Genomic DNA, 25,000 nt, shown 5'->3' on the forward strand with positions numbered 1-25,000 from the left:
TTAAGTTCTAGAATGATCAACAGCCTTCTGTTCTAGACCATACGGACAGGGTCAGGGGTCAAGGACTCATCCTCTGCCCATCAAATTTTAAATCGGGGACATGTAGGATGCGTCCCAAACAGTATTGTAAAGTACTTTAAGTATAAATACTTTGAAGTACTACTTAAGTAGTTTTGGGGGTTGTCTGTACTTTACTATTTATATGTTTTACAACTTTTATGTTTACTTCACTCCATTTCTAAAGACAATAATGTACTTTTTTTTCTCCTTGACACCCAAAAGTACTCGTTGTGTTTTGAATTCTTAGCAGGACAGGAAAATGGTCCAATTCACACACTTATCAAGATAAGACGTGGTCATCCCTTCTGCCTCTGATCTGGTGGACTCCATAAACACAAATGCATCATTTGTAAATGATGTCTGAGTGTTGGAGTGTGCACCTGGCTAACCGAAAAATGTAAAAAACATGAAAATGTTGCGGCCTGCTTTCCTTAATATAATGAATTAAAACTTACTTATACTTTTACTTTTATTTTTGATACTTAAGTACATTTAGAACCAAATACTTTTAGACTTTTACTCAAGTATCATTTTACTGGGTGACTTCCACTTTTACTTGAGTAACTTTCTGTTAAGGTATCTATACTTTTACCTAAGTAGGACGTTGGGTAGTTTTTCCACCACTGGTCCCAAATGGCACCCTAGTCCCTATATAGTGCACTACTTTTGACCCAAATGGCACCCTAGTCCCTATATAGTGCACTAGTTTTGACCCAAATGGCACCCTAGTCCATGTATAGTGCACTACTTTTGACCCAAAAGGCACCCTAGTCCCTATATAGTGCACTACTTTTGACCCAAAAGGCACCCTAGTCCCTATATAGTGCACTACTTTTGACTAGCGCCATGGTAACAAATTAGGATGCAACTGTACACTCCAGTTAAACATCACCATGTGGAGGGTAATTAACCATCCACATAGTAGACCAGTTGGTGAATCTGAGAAGGACAGTGTGTCACAAATTGCACCCTATTCCCCTACGGGCCCCTTGCCATAGTCCTGCATTGCTGGAGCTCGGACCTCAAGAGTTTCACTTTTACCTTGTAATTACATCTGCAGCCCTGTACATATTGAACTAAAATAATCTAATCAAAAGTAGTGTATAGGGAACAGGGTGTCATTTGGGGTCAAAAGTAGTGCACTATCTAGGGAACAGGGTGTCATTTTGGGGAACAGAGACGGAGAGATGTCTCTTCACATTCCCATATTTTTAAAAGTCAATCACTGGACGTTTAAGAGACTAAATCATTTGATGTTTGAAAGTGCTGGCTGTATCAGTCTGTTTGCATATGGGTGTGTTTTTAATTGATACTAGAGAAATACACTCCAGTTTCTCAATAGCATCTGAATGTATTCTAACTGGAGAGACAGAGAGAGAGACAGATAAAGACAGATAGAGGGAGACTGAGAGAGAGAGAGAGCGAGAGAGAGAGACAGAGAGAGAGAGACAGATAAAGATCGATAGAGAAAGACAGATAGAGAGACAGAGAGAGAGACAGAGAGAGAGACAGATAGAGAGAGGAGAGAGACAGATAGAGAGAGAGAGAAAGAGAGAGAGACAGATAGAGAGAGAGAGAGCGATAGAGAGAGAGAGGAGAGAGCGAGAGAGAGGAGAGACAGAGAGAGAGAGACAGAGAGAGAGAGAAAGAGATAGAGACAGATAAAGATCGATAGAGAGAGACAGATAGAGAGACAGACAGAGAGAGGAGAGAGACAGATAGAGAGAGAGAGAGAAAGAGAGAGAGACAGATAGAGAGAGCGATAGAGAGAGTGAGGAGAGAGAGAGGAGAGACAGAGAGAGAGAGAGAGAGAGAGGTGAGAGAGAGAGACAGATAGAGAGAGAGGGAGACAGAGAGAGAGAAAGAGATAGAGATAGAGAGGAGGGAGAGAGAGAGACAGATAGATAGAGGGAGACAGAGAGAAAGAGAGAGAGAGAGAGAATGAAAGAGAGAGAGAAAGAGAGCGAGAGAGTGTGAGTGTCTCTACAGTGAAGTGACCTTTAACAGGGAGTGTAATTATATCCTACAGTAGATCAGATCTGGCTGAGCATAATAACTTAGAGACATCCATCCAGTCTGCTATGTGTACATTGTATCGGATAATCCAGGAGACCAGCTTCCAGCTTCCATGTCAAGTCACTGTTCACCTCTCTCTCTCTCAATTCAATTTAATTCAATTCAAGGAGCTTTATTGGCAAGGGAAACATATGTTAACATTGCCAAAGCAAGTTAAGACTCTATCTCTCTCTCTCTCTCTCTCTCTCTCTCTCTCTCTGTCTCCATCCTCTCTCTCTCTCTATCGCTCTGTCTCTCCATCTGTCTCTCTCTCTGTCTCCATCCTCTCTCTCTCTCTCTGTCTCCATCCTCTCTCTCTCTCTTTATTGCTCTGTCTCTCCATCTGTCTCTCTCTCTTTCTCTCTCTCTCTTTCTCGCTCTCTCTCTCTCTCCTCTCTCTCTCTCACTCTCTCTCTGTCTCCATCTCTCTCTCTCTCTCTCTCTCTCTCTCTCTCTCTCTCCTCCTCTCTCTCTCTCTCTCTCTCTTTCTCTTTCTTCTATTGAAATGCTATCACAATTACAAAGGGGGAGACTTCTCTTGTATATACAGTACCAGTCAAATGTTTGGACACACCGACTCATTCAAGGGTTTTTCTTTATTTTAACTATTTTCTACATTGTATAATAATAGTGAAGACATCAACATTATAAAATAACACATGGAATCATGTAGTAACCAAAAAAGTGTTAAACAAATCAATTCTTCAAAGTAGCCACCCTTTGCCTTGAAGACAGCTTTGCACACTCTTGACATTCTCTCAACCAGCTTCATGAGGTAGTCACCTGGAATGCATTTCAATTAACAGGGGTGCCTTCTTAAAAGTTCATTTGTGCAATTTATTTTTTTCTTAATGCGTTCGAGACAATCAGTTGTGTTGTGACAAGGTAGGGGTGGTATACAGAAGATAGCCCTATTTGTTAAAAGACCAAGTCCATATTATGTCAAGAACAGCTCAAATAAGCAAAGAGAAACGACAGTACATCATTACTTTAAATTAAGACATGAAGGACATGAAGGTCAGTCAATCTGGAACATTTCAAGAGTCTCAAAAACCATCAAGCACTATGATAAAACTGTCTCTCATGAGGACCGCCACAGGAAAGGAAGGCCCAGAGTTACCTCTGCTGCAGAGGATAAGTTCATTAGAGTTAACTGTCTCTCATGAGGACCGCCACATGAGATGAAGACCCAGAGTTACCTCTGCTGCAGAGGAGAACTTCATTAGAGTTAACTGTCTCTCATGAGGACCGCCACAGGAAAGGAATACCCAGAGTTACCTCTGCTGTAGAGGATAAGTTCATTATAGTTAACTGTCTCTCATGAGGACCGCCACAGGAAAGGAAGACCCAGAGTTACCTCTGCTGCAGAGGATGTATTCATTAGAGTTAACTGTCTCTCATGAGGACCTGCCACAGGAAAGGAAGGCCCAGAGTTACCTCTGCTGCAGAGGATACGTTCATTATAGTTAACTGTCTCTCATGAGGACCGCCACAGGAAAGGAAGACCCAGAGTTACCTCTGCTGCAGAGGATAAGTTCATTAGAGTTAACTGTCTCTCATGAGGACCTGCCACAGGAAAGGAAGACCCAAAGTTACCTCTGCTGCAGAGGATAAGTTCATTAGAGTTAACTGCACCTCAGATAGAAGCCCAAATAAATGCTTCACAGAGTTCAAGTAACAGACACGTCTCAACAGCAACTGTTCAGAGGAGACTGTGTGAATCAGGCCTTCATGGTCAAATTGCTGCAAAGAAACCACTACTAAAGGACACCAATAATAAGAAGAGACTTGCTTGGGCCAAGGAACACACCCTATGGGACTCCCAATCACAGCCGGTTGTGATACAGCCTGGAATCAAACCAGGGTCTGTAGTGACGCCTCTAGCTCTGAGATGCTGCGCCACTCAGCAGACCCCAAGATTCACCAGGTGAAAGCTATGATCCCTTATTGATGTCACTTGTTAAATCCACTTCAATCAGTGTAGATGAAGGGGAGGAGACATGTAGATGAAGGGGAGGAGACGTGTAGATGAAGGGGAGGAGACATGTAGATGAAGGGGAGGAGACATGTAGACGAAGGGGAGGAGACATGTAGATGAAGGGGAGGAGACATGTAGATAAAGGGGAGGAGACATGTAGATGAAGGGGAGGAGACGGGTTAAAGAAGGATTTTTAAGCCTTTTCAGACAATTGAGACACGGATTGTGTCTGGGTGTTGATTCATTTAAGTGCCTTTGAACAAAGTATGGTAGTAGGTGCCAGTCTCACCGGTTTGTGTCAAGAACTGCAACGCTGCTGGGTATTTCACGCTCAACAGTTTCCCGTGTGTATCAAGAATGGTCCACCATACGAAGGACATCCAGCCAATTTGACACAACTGTGGGAAGCATTGGAGTCGACATGGGCCAGCATCCCAGAGAGGAACACCTTGTCAAGTCCATGCCCTGATGAGTTGAGGCTGTTCTGAGGGGAAAGGGGGTACAACTAAATATTTGAAAGGTTTTCCTAATGTTTTGTTCACTCCGTGTGTATATCTGTGTGTGTTGACCGAGGCAGTACTTTTTCCATGGGAGAGTTGTGTGCTCTGGTCAGTCACCCCCAAGACTGAGCTTCCTGTGAAGGTAAAGGTTTCTGTGAAGGTAAAGGTTTCTGTGAAGGTGAAGGTTCCTGTGAAGGTAAAGGTTTCTGTGAAGGTAAAGGTTTCTGTGAAGGTGAAGGTTTCTGTGACCCCGAAGGTTAAGGTTAAGGCTTGTTTATTTCCCAACACAGAGACACAGAGGGATTATCATCTAGTCAGACAAACAGGGATTATACCTAGATTATTAGACCATTTCACCAAGCAACACAAACACACATGGACTGGCAGGAACACACACATGTACTGGCAGGAACACACACATGTACTGGCAGGAACACACACATGTACTGGCAGGAACACACACATGTACTGGAAGGAACACACACATGTACTGGCAGGAACACACACATGCTACCATACACTCTCACTGTGTGATGCACACATGAATGTGCACACACACACACACACACACACACACACACACACACACACACACACACACACACACACACACACACACACACACACACATGCACACACACACGTAACACATATTTCCTCACACAGCACTGGGCAAACCGTTGGAAGAGAGATATTGTTAGACAACATGTCCGATATGAGATTCCTGAAGTAAACGTCCAGATTCTTTAGACACTATTTTATCTCAGAGCAGGATGATATCTACCCTCGTTCTTCACTAACATCTTCTATGTCCTCTCATCTTCCTACCACCTCTTCACCCTCTTCCTCCTTTCTACATCTCCTCTTCCCCATCGCCATATCTTCTCCTCCTCCCCCTCCTCTTCCCCCGTTTTCGTCGTCTTCCCTTCTCCTCATTTTCTTTCTTCCTCCCATGACCTCTTTAGTCCCACCCCCCCTTCTCCTCCCCCTCTACCGCTCCATTCCCCCTACACTCTCCCTCTACTCCCAGAAAACAATGGCAACAGTCTCTCTACTCTCCCAAACACTGGCGACACGCTCTCTACTCTCCCAAACACTGACAACAGTCCCTCTACTCCCCCAAACACTGACAACACCCCCTCTACTCCCCCAAACACTGACAACAGTCTCTCTACTCTCCCAAACACTGACAACAGTCCCTCTACTCCCCCAAACACTGACAACACCCCCTCTACTCCCCCAAACACTGACAACACCCCCTCTACTCCCCCAAACACTGACAACAGTCTCTCTACTCTCCCAAACACTGACAACAGTCCCTCTACTCCCCCAAACACTGACAACACCCCCTCTACTCCCCCAAACACTGACAACAGTCCCTCTACTCTCCCAAACACTGACAACAGTCCCTCTACTCCCCCAAACACTGACAACAGTCCCTCTACTCTCCCAAACACTGACAACACCCCCTCTCCTCCCCCAAACACTGACAACACCCCCTCTACTCCCCCAAACACTGACAACAGTCCCTCTACTCTCCCAAACACTGACAACAGTCCCTCTACTCTCCCAAACACTGACAACACCCCCTCTCCTCCCCCAAACACTGACAACAGTCCCTCTACTCCCCCAAACACTGACAACACCCCCTCTCCTTCCCCAAAATACTGACAACACTCCCTCTCCTCCCCCAAAACACTGACAACACTCCCTCTACTCTCCCTATTTGCTGCCTCTTCAATCTTTCTCCCCATGTGTTCAGTTCCCTCCTCGTTCCCCTCCTCTTCCCCCTAAAATGCCTGCAATGCCCCTCATTGGCTCACACCACTATAACCACAACTGGCACCAACCCCTTGAGCTGAAAGCTAGAACCCTTAATTGAAGCTTTTACAAAGTGTCCCCCCCCCCACCTCAGTTTTGGTAAAAAGCTGAGGGATGTAACCACTCTCAGATTCATACCGCCACAAGGACTGACTGTTATTGTCTGTAAGTTTGTTTATGTGTAACTCTGTGTTGCTGTTTGTGTCACACTGCTTTGCTTTATCTTGGCCAGGTCGCAGTTGTAAATGAGAACTGGTTCTCAACTGGCCTACCTGGTTAAATAAAGGTGGTTCTCAACTGGCCTACCTGGTTAAATAAAGGTGGTTCTCAACTGGCCTACCTGGTTAAATAAAGGTGTTCTCAACTGGCCTACCTGGTTAAATAAAGGTGTTTCTCAACTGGCCTACCTGGTTAAATAAAGGTGTTTCTCAACTGGCCTCCCTGGTTAAATAAAGGTGTTCTCAACTGGCCTACCTGGTTAAATAAAGGTGAAATAAAATGTTTTCATAAAAGTCAATGATATTCAAATTGCAGTTTTAATCATGTTTTAAGGCTATACATTGTTTGTTTACATTTACATTGTTTACAAACATGGGGGGGGGGGGGGGGGGGGGGGGATAGGGTACGACAGCTGAACTAAGCTCATGAGGCATTTATAAGTTATATTCTTCAAGAATCAATGGGTTCATTGACGTATGAAGAACAGGGATGGTCAACTCCAGTCCTCAGGGGCCTGATTGGTGTCACACCTTTTGCCCCAGCTAACACACCTGACTCCAATAATCAACTGATCATGATCATCAACTTAAAACGCAATTAGTTTAATCAGCTGTGTTTGCTAGGGATGATGGGAAAAGTGTGACATCACTCCTGCCCCCGAGGAGTTACCCATCCCTGATGTAGCAACTAAAGATTCTACCTTTAAGGACTGGCTATTGGGCAATCTTCATCATCTCCATCTTACATCCTCTTCCTCCTCCTATTCTTCCTCCCCTAAACACCCTGCTCCTTCCCTCCTCCTCCTTTCCCTCTTACTTTTCCTCCCCTAAACCTCCTCTTCCTCCCCTTCTCCTCCCTCCTCCTTCCCTCCTCCTTCTCCTCCTGAGGTGTTAAAGGGGAGAGAGGCCTGAAGGAGAGATGATGTGGTGTTAGAGGGGAAAGAGGGGAGAGAGACCTGAAGAAGAGGTGATGTGGTGTTAGAGGGGAGAGAAGCCAGAAGGAGAGGTGATGAGGAGGGGGAGAGAGTTCTGAAGGAGAGGTGGTGCGGAGAGAGAGAGGGGAGAGAGTTATGTAGAAGAGGTGGTGAGGAGGGAGAGAGGGGAGAGAGTTTTGTAGAAGAGGAAATGAGGAGGGAGAGAGGAGAGAGAGTTCTGTAGAAGAGGTGATGAGGAGGGTTGAGAGGTAGCATACAGTAGTAACAGTAGTAACAGTAGTAGTAACAGTAGCAGTAGCAGTAACAGTATCAGTAACAGTAACAGTAGTAGAAGTAGTAGTAACAGTAGCAGTAGTAGTAGCAGTAACAGTAACAGTGACAGTAACAGTAGGAGTAACAGTAACAGCAGCAGTAGTAGTAACAGTAGCAGTAGCAGTAACAGTAGCAGTAGCAGTAACAGTAACAGTAACAGTAGAAGTAACAGTAACAGTAACAGTAGAAGTAACATTAACAGTAACAGTAACAGTAACAGTAACAGTAGAAGTAACAGTAACAGTAACAGTAACAGTAACAGTAGCAGTAACAGTAACAGTAGCAGTAACAGTAACAGTAGCAGTAACAGTAACAGTAGAAGTAACAGTAACAGTAACAGTAACAGTAGAAGTAACAGTAGAAGTAACAGTAACAGTAACAGTAACAGTAGAAGTAACATTAACAGTAACAGTAACAGTAACAGTAGAAGTAACAGTAACAGTAACAGTAACAGTAGCAGTAACAGTAGCAGTAGCAGTAACAGTAACAGTAACAGTAGAAGTAACAGTAACAGTAACAGTAACAGTAGAAGTAACATTAACAGTAACAGTAACAGTAGCAGTAACAGTAACAGTAACAGTAGTAGTAGTAGTAGTAACAGTAGTAGTAGCAGTAACAGTAGCAGTAGCAGTAACAGTAGCAGTAGCAGTAGAAGTAACAGTAACAGTAACAGTAACAGTAGTAGTAACAGTAACAGTAACAGTAACAGTAGCAGTAACAGTAACAGTAACAGTAGTAGTAACAGTAACAGTAACAGTAACAGTAACAGTAGCAGTAACAGTAACAGTAACAGTAGCAGTAGTAGTAGCAGTAACAGTAACAGTAGTAGTAGTAGTAGTAGTAGTAACAGTAGTAGTAACAGTAACAGTAGCAGTAGTAGTAACAGTAACAGTAGTAGTAGTAACAGTAGTAGTAACAGTAACAGTAGTGGTAACAGTAACAGTAGCAGTAACAGTAACAGTAGTAGTAACAGTAACAGTAGCAGTAACAGTAACAGTAGTAGTAACAGTAACAGTAACAGTAGCAGTAGCAGTAACAGTAACAGTAACAGTAGCAGTAACTAAGGTACGTTTACGCAGATGATCAGGGACCCTGGGCATCTTTCTTTAGGTGTTTTTCAGGGTCAGTAGAAAGGCCTCTTTAGTGTCCTAAGGTTTCATAACTGTGACCTTAATTGCCTACCGTCTGTAAGCTGTTAGTGTCTTAACGACCGTTCCACAGGTGCATGTTCATTAATTGTTTATTTGTCATTGAACGAGCATGGGAAACGGTGTTTAAACCCTTTACAATGAAGATCTGTGACGTTATTTGGATTTATACGAAACATCTTTGAAAGACAGGGTCCTGAAAAAAGGGACGTTTCTTTTTTTTGCTGAGTTTCTATATAAATATGTCGTTCTACCTCTCTCTCTGCCTTCCTCTTTCTCAAATTATATTTATACTTGTTTCATCCATCCCTGTGACCAACCTTCCCATACCCTCTCATTTATAAATGACTTCACAAAATGTGTGTGACTCAAAAACCAAATGAGAGAGAGAGAGAGAGAGCGAGAGAGAGAGAGAGAGAGACAGAGAGAGAGAGAGAGAGAGAGAGAGAGAGAGACAGAGAGAGAGAGAGAGAGAAGGCTAGTCCAATATGTTGGCAGCTTCGGCAATTTCAAACGCGTAGATCCAGAACTAAGCTCCCAAATAAATTAAAGACTTTGCTATTACAAAACATAAGTCTGTAGGTCAGTCCTCTGGAACCCTGCAGTTATTACTTCACGTAAATTAAATGTTATAAACTATAGCTTCAGAAAATACCCACTGCGTGACAGTATCTGGTACGGTAGGAGCTAAAAACACACATTACTAGACTGAATAGTATAGACAGTATGGCTAAAACACACACACACGCACAAGCACACGCACGCACGCACACACACACACACACACACACACACACACACACACACACACACACACACACACACACACACACACACGCACACACACATACACATACACTCCTGTTCAGAGGGGAGGATCAGCTTGGGAAACAAGCTACATCTCAGGGTCCAGAGAGAGGGATGAATGGAAAAATAAAGAGAAGGTCTGCTATGCTAACATCCCACATTATAGACATCTAGTCTGCTATGCTAACTTCCCACATTATAGGCATCTAGTCTGCTATGCTAACTTCCCACATTATAGACATCTAGTCTGCTATGCTAACATCCCACATTATAGACATCTAGTCTGCTATGCTAACATCCCACATTATAGACATCTAGTCTGCTATGCTAACATCCCACATTATAGACATCTAGTCTGCTATGCTAACATCCCACATTATAGACATCTAGTCTGCTATGCTAACATCCCACATTATAGACATCTAGTCTGCTATGCTAACTTCCCATATTATAGACATATAGTATGCTATGCTAACATACCACATTATAGACATCTAGTCTGCTATGCTAACTTCCCACATTATAGACATCTAGTCTGCTATGCTAACTTCCCACATTATAGACATCTAGTCTGCTATGCTAACTTCCCACATTATAGACATCTAGTCTGCTATGCTAACATCCCACATTATAGACATCTAGTCTGCTATGCTAACTTCCCACATTATAGACATCTAGTCTGCTATGCTAACTTCCCACATTATAGACATCTAGTCTGCTATGCTAACATCCCACATTATAGACATCTAGTGTGCTATGCTAATTTCCCATATTATAGACATATAGTATGCTATGCTAACATACCACATTATAGACATCTAGTCTGCTATGCTAACTTCCCACATTATAGACATCTAGTCTGCTATGCTAACTTCCCACATTATAGACATCTAGTCTGCTATGCTAACTTCCCACATTATAGACATCTAGTCTGCTATGCTAACATCCCACATTATAGACATCTAGTGTGCTATGCTAATTTCCCATATTATAGACATCTAGTCTGCTATGCTAACTTCACACATTATAGACATCTAGTCTGCTATGCTAACATCCCACATTATAGACATCTAGTGTGCTATGCTAATTTCCCATATTATAGACATCTAGTCTGCTATGCTAACTTCCCACATTATAGACATCTAGTCTGCTATGCTAACTTCCCACATTATAGACATCTAGTCTGCTATGCTAACATCCCACATTATAGACATCTAGTCTGCTATGCTAACTTCCCACATTATAGACATCTAGTCTGCTATGCTAACATCCCACATTATAGACATCTAGTGTGCTATGCTAATTTCCCATATTATAGACATCTAGTCTGCTATGCTAACTTCCCACATTATAGACATCTAGTCTGCTATGCTAACTTCCCACATTATAGACGGTCACCATGCCGGACACTGGGATGACAACCCAACTTGGGTTGGGGGGGGGGGGGTTTAGCAATATTGGGGAACAATCGGAAGTTTACTTAGTAGCAATGCAAATGTCATAGTACAGCTATATGGACAAACCTATATTGCAAACCTATATTATGAAAAATATATTTTTAAACTTGTATCTTATTATGGTAAGTGGTGAAATAAGTATAGCTGATGTCTATTATGTGGGAAGTTAGCATAGCAGACTAGATGTCTATATAATGAGGATATTCGAAATGTAATCAAAGCCTATTGGATGATAACTTGTTTTTAACGAGGATAGAAGTGTTTATAACTGACAGTACCTACAGTACCAGTCAAATGTTTGGACACACCGACTCATTCAAGGGTTTTTCTTTATTTTTACTATTTTCTACATTGTAGAATAATAGTGAAGACTTCAGACCTATGAAAAAACACATATGGAATCATGTAGTAACCAAAAAAGTGTTAAACAAATCAAAATATATTTTAGATTCTTCAAAGTAGTTACCCTTTGCCTTGATGACAGCTTTGCACATTCTTGGTATTCTCTCAACCAGCTTCATGAGGAATGTTTTTTCCAACAGTCTTGAAGGAGTTCCCACATTCTGTATGCTGAGCACTTGTTGGCTGCTTTTCCTTCACTCTGCGGTCCAATTCATCCCAAACCATCTCAATTGGGTTGAGGTCAGGTGATTGTGGAGGTCAGATCATCTGATGCAGCACTCCATCACTTTCCTTCTTGGTCAAATATCCCTTACACAGCCTGGAGGTGTGTTTTGGGTTATTGTCCTGCTGAAAAACAAATGATAGTCCCACTAAGCGCAAACCAGATGGGATGGCGTATCGTATAGTTTTGAGGTCTCCACTACTATTCTACAATGTAGAAAATAGTAAAAAATAAAGAAAAACCCTTGAATTAATAGGCATGTCCAAAAAAAGTATATATGGGATTGGAAATGATGAAGACAATAACACTGATGGAAGCTACAATCTATCTGCAATATTAAAGATGATCTAACCCCTAAAACAACCACACACGCACACGTGCACACACACACACACCACACACACACCACACCACCCCCGACTTTCATCAGAAAAGCCCACTCAGCGAGAATTTCCCCTTCAGCAGATATCATGTGGCTCTGTCTGTGTTTGGCACTGAGAGGGCTGAGCTGAGAGAGAGGCACTAGCTGGGAGTCCTTTCCCACAATACACTGCTTCAGCCTGTACTAATCTGTTCTGTATGTGCTGGATGCTTTCAGTCTCAACTGTATATAGATATATTAGATATATCACTCACTCATTCACAACTCTCTCTCTCTCTCTCTCTCTCTCCCTCACTCTTTCTCACTCTCTCCCTATCACTCTCTCTCCCTCCCTCTCTCTCTCCCCCTCCCTCACTCTCTCTCCCTCCCCCTCTCTCTCTCCCTCACTCTTTCTCTCTACCTCTCTTTCTCTTTCTCTTTCTCACTCTCCCCATTCCCTCTCTCTCTCTCCCTCACTCTTTCTCTCTCTATTTCTCACTATCACTCTCTCTCCCCCCCTTCCTCTCTCTCCCTCACTCTTTCTCTCTTTCTTTCTCCTTCTCACTCCCTCTCTTTCTCTCTCTCTCTCTCTCTCTCTCTCTGAATTCAATTCAATTCAAGGGGCTTTATTGGCAAAGCAAGTGCAGTAGATAATAAACAAAAGTGAACTAAACACTAATAGAATAGTATTTCAACCCAGGATTGGTTGCTTTCACCTGTCACCTGTGTTGTCATATCATTTCAGACAGAAGAGAGGAAAAAGGGGTATGAGTATTGAGATGTATGTTTCCAAGGAGAAAAGGACAGAGAGAGATAGATGGATAGTGTGTGTGTGTGTGTGTGTGTGTGTGTGTTGCGTGCGTGCATGTGTGCATGTGTGTGTGTGTGTGTGTGTGTTGGGTGCATGTGTGTGTGTGTTGCATGGTGTGTGTTTGACATTGCAGGGGCGAGTAACAATGCCTTAACCTGAGTAGAGTGGGTGTACACCTACTGTATAGTGAACTAGTTTCTCTCCATCTTCCATTCTCTCTCTCCCATTCTCTCTCTCTCTCTCTCTCTCTCTTTCTCTTTCTCTACCGCATATCTGTTACCTCTACCTCTACCTCTCTCTCTCTCTGTTACCTCTACCTCTCTCTGTTACCTCTACCTCTACCTCTCTCTGTTACCTCTCCCTGTCTCCCTCTACCCCTCTCCCTCTACCTGTCTCCCTCTACCTGTCTCTCTCTACCTGTATCTCTCTTACCCCTCTCCCTCTACCTGTCTCTCTCTACCTGTCTCTCTACCTGTCTCTCTCTCTCTCTGTCTGTCTGTCTGTCTGTCTGTCTGTCTGTCTGTCTGTCTGTCTGTCTGTCTGTCTGTCTCTACCGCTGTGTACTCTCTCTTCTTCTCTCTACTTCTGTGTTCTCTCTGTGTATAGTGTGCATGTTATGTGTGTGTGTGTAGTGTGCATGTTGTGTGTGTGTGTGTGTAGTGTGTATTGTATGTGTGTGTGTGTATAGTGTGTATGTTATGTGTGTGTATAGTGTGTATGTTATGTGTGTAGTGTGTATGGTACGTGTGTGTGTGTATAGTGTGTATGTTATGTGTGTGTGTATAGTGTGTATGTTATGTGTGTGTGTGTATAGTGTGTATGTTATGTGTGTGTTTGTAGTGTGTATGGTAAGTGTGTGTGTATAGTGTGTATGTTATGTGTGCGTGTATAGTGTGTATGTTATGTGTGTGTATAGTGTGTATGTTATGTGTGTAGTGTGTATGGTATGTGTGTGTGTATAGTGTGTATGTTATGTGTGTGTATAGTGTGTATGTTATGTGTGTAGTGTGTATGGTATGTGTGTGTGTATAGTGTGTATGTTATGTGTGTGTATAGTGTGTATGTTATGTGTGTGTGTATAGTGTGTATGTTATGTGTGTGTGTGTAGTGTGCATGTTGTGTGTGTGTGTGTGTGTAGTGTGTATGTTATGTGTGTGTGTGTGTAGTGTGCATGTTATGTGTGTATAGTGTGTATGTTATGTGTGTGTGTGTGTGTGTATGTTATGTGTGTGTGTGTAGTGTGCATGTTGTGTGTGTGTGTGTGTGTAGTGTGTATGTTATGTGTGTGTGTGTGTAGTGTGCATGTTATGTGTGTATAGTGTTTATGTTATGTGTGTGTGTGTGTGTGTGTGTGTGTGTGTGTGTGTGTGTGTGTGTGTGTGTGTGTGTGTGTGTGTAGTGTGTATGTTATGTGTGTTTGTACCTGTATCTGTGTCTCTTCACAATCTACTGCTGCATTAGTTACCAGATGTGGAAATGAGTTCCATGTAGTCATGGCTCTATGTAGTACTGTGGAATAGAGTTCCATGTAGTTATGGCTCTATGTAGTACTGTGGAATAGAGTTCCATGTAGTCATGGATCTATGTAGTACTGTGGAATAGAGTTCCATGTAGTCATGGCTCTATGTAGTACTGTGGAATAGAGTTCCATGTAGTCATGGCTCTATGTAGTACTGTGGAATAGAGTTCCATGTGGTCATGGCTCTATGTAGTACTGTGGAATAGAGTTCCATGTAGTCATGGCTCTATGTAGTACTGTGGAATAGAGTTCCATGTAGTCATGGCTCTATGTAGTACTGTGGAATAGAGTTCCATGTAGTCATGGCTCTACGTAGTACTGTGGAATAGAGTTCCATTTAGTCATGGCTCTATGTAGTACTGTGGAATAGAGTTCCATGTAGTTATGGCTCTATGTAGTACTGTGGAATAGAGTTCCATGTAGTCATGGCTCTATGTAGTACTGTGGAATAGAGTTGCATGTAGTCATGGCTCTATGTAGTAATGTGGAATAGAGTTCCATGTAGTTATGGCACTATGTAGTAATGTGGAATAGAGTTCCATGTAGTTATGGCTCTATGTAGTACTGTGGAATAGAGTTCCATGTAGTCATGGCTCTATGTAGTACTGTGGAATAGAGTTCCATGTAGTCATGGCTCTATGTAGTACTGTGGAATAGAGTTCCATGTAGTTATGGCTCTATGTAGTACTGTGGAATAGAGTTGCATGTAGTCATGGCTCTATGTAGTAATGTGGAATAGAGTTCCATGTAGTTATGGCACTATGTAGTACTGTGGAATAGAGTTCCATGTAGTCATGGCTCTATGTAGTACTGTGGAATAGAGTTCCATGTAGTCATGGCTCTATGTAGTACTGTGGAATAGAGTTCCATGTAGTCATGGCTCTATGTAGTAATGTGGAATAGAGTTCCATGTAGTCATGGCTCTATGTAGTACTGTGGAATAGAGTTCCATGTAGCCATGTAGTCATGGCTCTATGTAGTACTGTGGAGTAGAGTTCCATGTAGTCATGGCTCTATGTAGTACTGTGGAGTAGAGTTCCATGTAGTCATGGCTCTACATGTCTTGTGGGGTCTTTTTTTTTATTTATTTTACCTTTATTTAACTAGGCAAGTCAGTTAAGAACAAATTCTTATTTTCAATGACGGCCTGGGAACAATGGGTTAACTGCCTGTTCAGGGGCAGAACGACAGATTTGTACCTTGTCAGCTCGGGGGTTTGAACTCGCAACCTTCCGGTTACTAGTCCAACGCTCTAACCACTAGGCTACCCTGCCGCCCCTGCCGTCTGCATGGGTGTCTGAGCTGTGTGCTAGTCGTTTGACACTATAACTGCCATAAGCCAACAGCTACTGATGTTTGATTTTTAAATACAAATAAATCCTGCTTATGTCATGTTCCTCCCCTGAGGTTTCCTAAAATGTTTTTCCTCATTTTGAAATGACAAACAGAAAATTGTTTAGAGCCTTCGTACTTGTTCTGTTTTTGTTTTTACACTTTCCCAACTTAACCTGCCAAGACAATGTTCTGTAGGACGTTGGTACCCAGCCAGGCTCCAAGACAATGTCCTGTAGGACGTTGGTACCCAGCCAGGCACCAAGACAATGTCCTGTAGGACGTTGGTACCCAGCCAGGCACCAAGACAATGTCCTGTAGGACGTTGGTACCCAGCCAGGCTCCAAGACAATGTTCTGTAGGACGTTGGTACCCAGCCAGGCTCCAAGACAATGTTCTGTAGGACGTTGGTACCCAGCCAGGCACCAAGACAATGTCCTGTAGGACGTTGGTACCCAGCCAGGCTCCAAGACAATGTTCTGTAGGACGTTGGTACCCAGCCAGGCACCAAGACAATGTCCTGTAGGACGTTGGTACCCAGCCAGGCTCCAAGACAATGTTCTGTAGGACGTTGGTACCCAGCCAGGCTCCAAGACAATGTGTTGTAGGACCCTGGTACCCAGCCAGGCTCCAAGACAATGTGCTGTAGGACCCTGGTACCCAGCCAGGCTCCAAGACAATGTCCTGTATGATGTTGGTACCCAGCCAGGCTCCAAGACAATGTTCTGTAGGACGTTGGTACCCAGCCAAGCTCCAAGACAATGTTCTGTAGGACGTTGGTACCCAGTAAGGCTCCAAGACAATGTTCTGTAGGACGTTGGTACCCAGCCAGGTGCTAAGACAATGTCCTGTAGGATGTTGGTACCCAGCCAGGTGCTAATGCGTCTCTCTCTCCTCACTGAATGAATGACAAGTGGAAGAATGGGCAATAATTGTGCACCTTACTTCACAATTGAATTTAAATGAGGCCTAACTGAATGATAAAGAGGGTGAAGAGGTTGATTTTAATTTAGAAAGACAATAGTGTAATGATGAGTTTATGTTATGCCTGTTTATCAGTGTTGGCGCTCATGTTAATCATTTGACAGCGTGTCTTGCGGGTTGACACCATTCTCTTTGACATTTAACTTTGTACTGCTGAAGACTGGGGTAAAGTCATTTTCTCTGATGAATCACCTTTCCGATTGTTTGGGATCCGGAAAAAAGCTTATCCGGAGAAGACGAGGTGAGCGTGACCATCAGTCCTGTGTCATGCCAACAGTAAAGCATCCTGAGACCATTCATGTGTGGGGTTGCTTCTCAGCCAAGGGTGTGGGCTCACTCACAATTTTGCCTAAGAACACAGCCATGAATAAAGAATGGTACTAACACATCCTCCGAGAGCAACTTTTTCCAACCATCCAGGAACAGTTTGGTGACGAACAATGCCTTTTCCAGCATGATGGTGCACCTTCTCATAAGGCAAAAGTGACACTAAGTGGCTCGGGGAACAAAACATCAATATGTTGGGTCCATGGCCAGGAAACTCCCCAGACATTAATCCCATTGAGAACTTGTGGTCAATCCTCAAGAGGCGGGTGGACAAACAAAAACCCACAAATTCTGACAAACTCCAAGCATTGATTATGCAAGAATGGGCTGCCATCAGTCAGGATGTGCCCCAGAAGTTAATTGACAGCATGCCAGGGCGGATTGCAGAGGTATTGAAAAAGAAGGGTCAACACTGCAAATATCGACTTGTTCTATCAACTTCATGTAATTGTCAATAAAAGCCTTTGACACTTGTGAAATATTGGTAATTATACTTCAGTATTCCATAGTAAAATCTGACAAAAATATCTAAAGACACTGAAGCAGCAAACTTTGTGAAAATCAATATTTGTGTCATTCTCAAAACGTTTGGCCACTATACACCTAAACTATACTGAAACTAATTTCACACATAATAAGGGTTAGCCTATAGATAAGACTACATTGACAATAATCTACAATCTATTGAGTGACAATATCAGGCCTATCGGTTGTCATTTTGAACATGAAGAGATGGGTGCATCTTGTAATTTACAGATGCCGGGAAAGGAGCATCTCTTTATCAAATCCTCTTTCAGAGTCACATGCAGGTAAAACATTTGAATTTAAGTATAGTATCAGAAAGAGCATTTTCTGCCATTTCTATAACCCTTACCTTGGTCAAATATATATTTGGATTTTTTTTTCAAGAATATCTATACTGTCCATGCATTCAGCACCACTTGTACGGCAGTATTGCTCTGGCTGCTCAGCAGAAAACTAGTAACATAATACAGTATTGATCTGGTTGCTAAGCAGAAAACTAGTAACATAATACAGTATTGCTCTGGTTGCTAAGCAGAAAACTAGTAACATAATACAGTATTGCTCTGGCTGCTAAGCAGAAAACTAGTAACATAATACAGTATTGCTCTGGCTGCTAAGCAGAAAACTAGTAACATAATACAGTATTGCTCTGGTTGCTAAGCAGAAAACTAGTAACATAATACAGTATTGCTCTGGCTGCTAAGCAGAAAACTAGTAACATAATACAGTATTGCTCTGGTTGCTAAGCAGAAAACTAGTAACATAATACAGTATTGCTCTGGTTGCTAAGCAGAAAACTAGTAACATAATAAAATGTACATTTTAAATATACTTTTTCTTTATGCAATTCATCCTTTACAGTTGTTCATTGTGTTTAGAAATATAGCAAATCATTTGACCTGTGACCTGTGACCTGTGACCTGTTTAAAATCTTCTAATCTTTTTTGTTTTTCTACTTTGTCAACGGAAGCTGTAACTAGACTTTATTAATGACTATAAATAATATTACTAACCGTTATAAATAATAAAGTTGTAATATTGATATTGTAATGGACATGAAAATAGGCAATATGTATTTTCTAGGACTTTCTAAGAATTATAAAAACATATCCATGACTCTATCTAAACAAATAACTTATTTGTATTGCCATACAGCAGAAGTCGAGAATTTGGATACACCTACTCTAATCATTCAAGGATTTTTCTTTATTTTTACTATTTTCTACATTGTAGAATAATAGCGAAGACAACAAAACTATGAAATAACACATGTAGTAACCCCCCAAAAAAGTGTTAACAAATAAAAATATATTTTAGATTTTAGATTCTTCAAAGTAGCCACCCTTTGCCTTGATGACAGCTTTGCACACTCTTGGACATTCTCTCAACCAGCTTCATGAGGTAGTCACCTGGAATGCTTTTCCAACAGTCTTGAAGAAGTTCCTACATATGCTGAGCACTTGTTGACTGCTTTTCCTTTACTCTGTGGTCCAACTCATCCCAAACCATCTCTATTGGGTTGAGTTTAAATGATTGTGGAGGCCAGGTCATCTGATGCAAGACTCCATCACTCTCCTTTCTTGTCAAATAGCCCTTATACAGCCTGGAGGTGTGTTGGGTCATTGTCCTTTTTGAAAACAAATTATAGTCCCACTTAGCGCCAACCAGATAGGATGGCGTATCGTTGCAGAATACTGTGGTAGCCATGCTGGTTAAGTGTGCCCTGAATTCTAAACCAATCACTGACAGCGTCGCCAGCAAAGCACCCCGACACTCCATCACACTTCCTCCTCCATGCTTCACAGTGGGAACCACACATGCGGGGTCATTCAACAGAGCCTAAAAACAGGACAAGTCAAAGTACAAAGTAAAAATTAACAATATGGAATAGACAATCAGAACTGTTGTCCAGGAGTCCCCCCCCCCCCCCCCCATCAGAACTGTTGTCCAGGAGTCCCCCCCCCCCCCCCCCCCCCCCATCAGAACTGTTGTCCAGGAGTCCCCCCCCCATCATGATCAGTAGTTTTAAGGATGTATCCATCAATTTTTTTGACAATCTGATCATAACAGCAGAATGACAAGGACCTGCTCCCATCTGCTCCCATACGCCCAATGACAGGAGCAGTAGGAGTAGTTCCCACACCTCGCTTGCTTGCAAAAAGTTTAATTGAAACATTGGCTGGTAGACTGAAATGTTTGCTTTTCAAATAAATAAAAAAAAACAGGAACTTTTAAGCAAGCAACATAGTGAGAACTTCTCTTTTAAGGCATTAACTCAAAACGTACCCGCTAGTGACTCCAACTGTGTTTACCCTTTCAAGATCAAAGCACACAACAAGACACCCCCAACTACCAAACTCATCCATCATGTCAGCCATAGATCCAGAAGCAGTGTGCTGTACCAGAGGGAGGGCTGGCAAAGCTGCCTCTCTAGCCAAGCCGAGGTCTTCTGTCATGTGGCTTACAAAGAGAGAGAGAGCCCTGGTAGAGTGGGAGACGTGGAGTGGCCGCTGGGCAAGAGTGAGTGATTTGTGAGTGTGCACGCGTGCGTGTGCTCTTGTGTGTGCATGCATATGTGTGTGTGTGTACTCGTGTAGGGCAGCAGGTAGACTAGTGGTTAGAGCCTTGGGCCAGTAACTGAAAGCTTGCTGGTTTGAATACCTGAGGTGACAAGGTGAAATATCTGTTGGTGTGCCCTTGAGCAAGGCTCTTAACCCTAATTTGCACACATAGCAGATAAGACAGTACTCTGTTGAAGTACATCAGGCAGATAAGACAGTACTCTGTTGAAGTGCATCAGGCCACATAGGAAATAAGACAGTACTCTGTTGAAGTGCATCAGGCCACATAGCAGATAAGACAGTGCTCTGTTGAAGTGCATCAAGCCACATAGGAGATGACTGTGCTAAGGACAGCTTCATCCACCTCCTTCCCTATAGGCTACAGATGGCATTCCTTGCAGCTCATACAGTCACATTTATCACATGTAATTAAGTCATGCTACCAGAAAGCCGCATGCGTTTGGAATAGCGCGTGGAGTGAAATAGGCCGCCATCTATCGGTTGTGACAGCTCCATAAATTCTCCCTCACCCACCGTGCCACTCAACTACCGGTAAGCACTACCGGCATCTTTCTTAAGTATCGATGAAATGATACAAACCGGGATTTTACGTGACTCATAAAACACATTACTGACGTGGCTTTAACAGGCAGAGAAGAAGTGAACTGACAAAACGACCCGAGAGCACATTTACGGGATAAAATAACCTATACTGCTGTTTTATATCGACTTTTTGCAAGAATATGCTATGATATTAAGCTTATATCATATAACATGTAAATAGAATATGCCGAAGCATATATTTAATATGTTTTTATCCTTCATGTTTTGATTGTGTAGGCTACAACAGTATAGACCCAGGTCCATATCACTGTCAACAAATACACAGAATAGGCTGAATAACAAATAAACGTTCCGCTATGGGGAAAATCATTAAGATAGCATAAGCCTCTGAGCCACATGTATAATTATTAAAACCATAATTCTGAACGTCACTGCGTTCACACACTGTGGTATGATCTACTGTAGACTACCTACCGTACAGCGCATCATATATCCCATTCCATAGCCTAAACAATTAAACAATCATACAATTCCCAAACAACAGCATGACATCGTCTGAAGAGGGTAGAAGAAGAGAAAGACATGATTTTCAGACGAGAAGAGGAGAGAGGGAGAGAGATTCCGAGGAGTACACCAAGCGCGTCGCATCGTGGCTGTTACTGTCACACCCCCAATCTGTCATCACACTCGAGAGCACATTTCAATAGATGCTCGTCACATAAAAATGCTAATCATATTTATGAATCTGCTTGTTGTTTTGCAATCACGAAATGAATCCGCTTCATGCAGCATATTGTAGCTAGGCCATAAAGAAAACGCTATCATCCAAGCATTGCACAGTCTATAATTCAGAGGGAAAAAAACTCTAAAAAAATATCATTCGGCCTATATAATGAAAACAACGGCTTTCCCAAGACAAAAAATACTAATTTTAATTTGGCCAGATGATTATTTTAGCACATCTCAGAGAACACACATTCGATAAAGGGAGCTCAAGTTCCGAAAGAGCCCGTGCAAAGATTGTCAAACCATTAACTACTAAAAACGGTTATAAATATTTCAGGCAGATGCGAACAAGCATCATTCATTCAGTTAATTCTTACCCTTTATCAAACCGAGAGCTCCGCGAGCTGATGATCACCGAGCGTAGCGATGGGGAACGAGAGAGACGGGATGCTCTGCTTGTTCTGGCTGCGTCCTCCGCTCGATAGATAGGAGATGGAAGAGAGTCCGGACTGGCTGCTTGGTACACACGGCTACTGTCCTGCTTCTTCCTCTTCTTATGCTGCTACTGCGGCGGAGCCCTGCAAACCATGATACCGTCACAACGTCACACTCAAGCCCCGTGAGACAACAACAAGCAGACCGAGCGAGTCAGCTAACGGCTGGGAGGGCGCGGGCTTCCACCGGGATAAGAGAGAGAGTTGGGTTTAGCGGGGTAGAGGGGATTTAAGGAGGGGGAGGGGGGTCCGAGGGATTACGTGATACCGGTTTAATTAGATAGTCATACGCCTATTGGCACAGCGGTTTGTGTGTGAGGGCGCGCAGGCAGCCCCCTCTCTCTCTCTCTCTCTCTCTCTCTCTCTCTCTCTCTCTCGCGGTAGATTTGAGAGGATTCAGTTCACCGCACATGATGGACAAAAGTTAGAGCACCACTATTTCCTCCTAGAATATTATTGGCTATTTACAAATAGTATGATAAATCATTTTCATTATTCCTTCATGAAGAGTATGTTGGCATGCAATGAGGCCACCTAGGGTTGAAATGAAATATGATCTCATTAATATGACAAGCATTCAATAGGCTAACAATAATCAGGTTTCATCCACAGATTTTATGGAATAAAGTCATATGATATATATATATATATATATATATAAATCACCACAGCTGTGATGGAAACAGTACGTTTCGGAAAAAATAATAATACATGCCGACAGACCGTGTGTTTGTTTAACATGTTGGGATATTTAATATATAATAAAACATTTCTAGTTCTTGTCCACAATAATTTCATCGTGTAGACTAGAACAGAGTAGGCGGGTTTGCTATTTAACGCAACAGTTTTTTTTGTGACAAAGCTACGGTAGAGTTGGAATTGCTATGGAAACACATTGAACTTTTGATTTGCATTCGGTAAATAAAAACTTAAGCTTGAATTTTTTTTTTTTTTTAAACAGTACGTTGTGTGTGCCTGACGTCATCACGCAATTATTTGTATTTGCTTGGTATCAGGGTGGTGTCCTGGCTGGGAAACATCACTGATGGGGAAATGTTCATACTTTCTTTATGCAGATTCTAGAAAATGCCTAGCTACTGACCAGGTGTCAGTTTGAATGAACGTGTGTTCATCCATCCTTTTTAAAATGCTATTTCAGGCTACTGAAACATCATATAGTCCTATCATAAACACAGCTGTTCAAACAATAAATCCAGGAGAAGACCACACACAGACACACACACACACACAGTCCACAGGATGCTGGTGGCACCTTGATTGGAGAGAATGGGCTCATTGTAATGACTGGAGAGGAATCAGTGGAATGGTAAATATATATACTGTATATCAAAAACATGGTTTCCTGGTGTTTGATGCAAATCCATTCTGGCCATTATTATTACTATTATTATTATTCATATTCATATTATTCATATTATTATTATTCATATTATTCATATTATTATTATTATTATTATTATTATCATTATTATTATTATTATTAGCCATCCTCCCCTCTGCAGCCTCCTGTCTCACACACACACACACACACACACACACACACACACACACACACACACACACACACACACACACGCACTCACGCATTCACACACTCACTCACACACACACACACACACACACACACACACACACACACACCTGTAGAACAAGCCTGTATTAACTCTAGCGGGTCTAGAGCGAGTCGAATAGAGAGCAATACCCGTTACTTCGTTATGATCATGTTTCACATTCTCAATTTGACAGAAAACGGCGATAGCACTGGGAAAGCACCTACGGAATCGTGACCATCACATTCGAATCCTCATCAGGCCTGCCTGAAGCTCTATTTCCTCCTCTGTTGGCTCAGTATTATTTGCAAGGTGAATCATCAAAAAAGTCAAACTGCTAATCAATCCATCAGTCACTTCAAAGTGAGGTGAAGTTAGAGAGGCAGTCAATAATATAACCACAGACACTCTACAGTAGTGTATAGCCTATAGAGAATCCTACAGGGACCCCGTCATAGAGAGGAAGTTGTGAAGTCGTGACCATCCCACTCGTACCACATCCGCTGCCAAAAGCTCTATTCGCAGTGAGGGGCTCAGTAGACATATTATGTTGAGGGTGGCAGGGATATAAACAACGATGTACCTACAGCCCGCAGGGACCAAAGCAAACAGAGAAAAGGTGAATTGATTTTATTTGCTGAATATAACCGATCGTTGACCAACAGCTTATTAACAAAGTTCATTCTGGAGTGTTCCAATTCATGCTTCTTTCTACTGTAGGCATTCCTGCAGGGTAGCCTAGTGGTTAGAGCGTTGGACTAGTAACCGGAAGGTTGCAAATTCAAACCCCCCCCCGAGCTGACAAGGTACAAATCTGTCGTTCTGCTCCCTGAACAAGGCAGTTAACCCACTGTTCCTAGGCCGTCATTGAAAATAAGAATTTGTTCTTAACTGATTTGCTGGTTTAAAAAAAGGTAAAATAAAATAAATACAATTTCGGGGATTGTATTCTTCTTGTGGGGAGTGAACGCACCTACTGAAAGTAATAGTTGCTCTCCCCTGTCGCAGGTTGATGACCCGGTGTGCTACATTGAGGATTCCACTATTGCCACTGTCCATGGTGCTGAATGTCAACATAAGAATCTATTCTTAAATGACTATAAAGGTAAAATAAAAAAAAAATATATATAGATATTTTAAAATTGTTGCTCTTTGCGTCTAACGCTTGAAACACACCGACAGCGTTTTTTTTGCATTTTGGTTACTCCAGATTTACATTCCTTTCCAATGAAACGCTGCTTAGCCATGAAAGCATTGAGTTGCAGAGGCAGTTGCAGTGCGTTCGGTGTTGTACATACGTTGGATTTAT

At 42.4% G+C, this 25,000-nt stretch overlaps 1 protein-coding gene and 1 pseudogene across 1 annotated transcript in view; one reads left to right on the forward strand and one right to left on the reverse strand.

Moving 5' to 3' along the window:
* LOC110496749 (hippocalcin-like protein 1) overlaps positions 1–22,349 on the reverse strand; it is a 69,344-nt gene extending 46,995 nt beyond the window's left edge. The window contains exon 1 of the mRNA XM_036953599.1: positions 22,004–22,349. The gene's annotated coding sequence lies outside the window, so the exon portion shown is untranslated. The remainder of the gene's footprint in view (positions 1–22,003) is intronic.
* LOC118941011 overlaps positions 1–25,000 on the forward strand; it is a 53,283-nt pseudogene that overhangs the window by 9,557 nt on the left and 18,726 nt on the right.

This window comes from Oncorhynchus mykiss, chromosome 18 (genome assembly GCF_013265735.2).
Source record: "Oncorhynchus mykiss isolate Arlee chromosome 18, USDA_OmykA_1.1, whole genome shotgun sequence".
NCBI lineage: Eukaryota > Metazoa > Chordata > Actinopteri > Salmoniformes > Salmonidae > Oncorhynchus > Oncorhynchus mykiss.